The sequence below is a fragment of the Magnolia sinica genome, chromosome 2, assembly GCF_029962835.1.
Source record: "Magnolia sinica isolate HGM2019 chromosome 2, MsV1, whole genome shotgun sequence".
In the NCBI taxonomy this organism is placed as follows: Eukaryota; Viridiplantae; Streptophyta; class Magnoliopsida; order Magnoliales; family Magnoliaceae; genus Magnolia; species Magnolia sinica.
Window position 1 is genome coordinate 24,225,980 of NC_080574.1, and position 2,538 is coordinate 24,228,517.

Here is a 2,538-nt window from a genome sequence, read left to right on the forward strand (position 1 = left end):
TGATTTGGATGGCATAAGTGGTTATAAAAGGAGGTAGAGCAGTCGTATCATGCCTTTGCCAAAGTAGGATAGATGCCATGTGGCAGGCGCCACCCAAGCCACATGAGCTTCCTTGTTTTGGTAGGGGACCTCAAGTGAGTGGTGGCTCTGCTTGTTTTAGTGTTTGATTGTTAGTGTCCCGAATTTTTTAATGGGCTTTGTTTTAGGCTTGGTTCTTAAGTTGGTCTTGGACTTTGATTTGACTAGGTGGGTTGATTGTATAGGTTGAGTAGATGGGTTAATTGGGTGAGTAAGCTCAACAAGAGTCAACTTGGTGAGTTGGCTGGATTTTTTATTTTTAAGGTTTAAGGTTCTAGGGTTTAGGTACAGTTGGGTTTCTAGGGTTAGGTTAGGGTTTTTAGAGTTTAGGTTGGGTGAATTGATTGGGTTAAGATATCTGGGTTTGACTGAGTTGGTTTACATTTGATCCAATCCTTGATCCAATCCGATTAGCTTGTAGATTTGAGGTGGGGTATGTACAATAATATATGTGCATATAATATTATGTTCTTGTCTGCACTAAACTAAGACTAAGCTCTTCTCATATTTATTACACCTTTTAAAGTGGGGCATACTATCCTCATTTTATTTCACATTTTGGGACAATGTCCTTGTTTTTAGTGGTCCCCGCACATAAGTGAGCTAAACAAGCGGTGGACAACTTGGCGGTCCCATACAACTAGCCTCATAGGGATTGGGAAGTCACTCTTTACACCCATCCAACCTATTTACTTTTGGTTGCATATAGTAGAAAGTGGATGAATGCATTACCAAAATTCCAAAGGGCATTATAATTTGACAGTTACATTCATTTTCTCTATACTGATTCATGCAAAATGAGGTCAACCTTATGAATTTTGCCAATTTCTTCATTGTTGCACACTACAAAAGCATAAAAGGTTTTAGAATGGGGTAGACTCTTCATTGGATCCTTGCTCTTGTTCGGGTGGTAGACTCTTAGGAGTTTCAACACCGGGTCAAGGGTTTGAGTATCCATAGGTGGTGAAAGCCCACTATGGCGTGAGTGTGTTTGTCTTGTGAAAAAAGAAAGAAAGAGAGGTTAACATGAAAATTATATTTATATAGACTTTTTGGAACACATCTTTGTAGATGAGGGTGCCTGAAGTGGCTTGTATGGATGGACTAATTTGTTGTATCATTTCCATTTTTCAAACATAATGTCCTAAACAACCATACATGACTTTTGTAATTAGGCACTTCCATACATGTGCACATGTGGTGCACTTGTAGTTTTTTTTTTTTTTTTTTTTTAAAAAAAAACACACACACCCATGCATGCCATAGTGGGATTTCACCACCTAAGGGTCTCAAACCCAAGACCTCGTGTTGAAACTCCTTAGAGTCTACCACTGAGGTAAGGATTCGAACCCAATTAAAAAATAATTTTAAATGTCAGAAGTGGATTACTTGATGATATATGATGGCACATGTCAGTCTATTAAACATACATAGTGGCACATGTGATGTAGTTATATATGGTATTGGCACATATGGCATATGTATGGCACATGAGGGTCTAATGCAGCACGTGTTGGGTGGTTGAAGATGAGTAGTCTGACTTATGCATATTTACACTTGCGGCTCATGTAGCACACGTGTGATGCATGTGTACAAAAGACCACTAATCCATATGGTTTATTCAAAATGGGCTAAGATTTTGTATCTATATTGCCAATCCACACTAATGGCTAGTATTTTGAAGATAACTATCTTTGGTTTTCATTGAAATTAGTGCCACTATTCAAATAGCACGTAGTTTCGTCATGTTATTCCAGTGGAATTTTTTCAGTAACCAAACGGTCCCTAATGGCAATTTATGGAGATTGCTTCCATAAGTTAGGTTGCTTATGACATTTAGTTGCATGGAACCCATAAATAATCTTTCCTTAAAAAGGGGCTCTTTTTCTTTCACAAAAGTTCGTGATTCAGGTCTTTCAAAGGCTGGTTTTTTCCTTTCACAACAACCATCTTCTTTTTCTTTTATCCTTCTTTTTCTAAGATATTTAAGATGACTTCAACTGTTGATTATCTCCACTCCTCTTGTTATTGTGCAAGAACTACCCCTCATAGTAGCTAATATGTATAGAGAGGCCCTTGGAATATAGAATTTGGGTCGCCCACCCACCTTAGTGTTGGATTAGGTTTATATTTGTGTTTTCTTTTCATCGTAGTAGGACCCACCTTATGAATGAGTCATATTTTATATAAACACCACAATGGGCTCAGAGAAGTTTTTAATGATGGATATCTAGAGGTGTACAAGAACCGAGTTAGTTCGGTTAGCTTGCTCGACTCGACTCTACTTGAAAAAGCTCGATTCAACTCAATTTGAAGCTGAGTTCGAGCTGAGTTGAGCTGATTTTTTGAGATCGAAAAAATTTTAAATCGAGTTCGAGCTTGCCTGAACTCAACTCGGCTCAGATTGAACCCCAACTCGAATCGAACTCGGATCAAACTAGTTTGGTGACTCGGTTACTT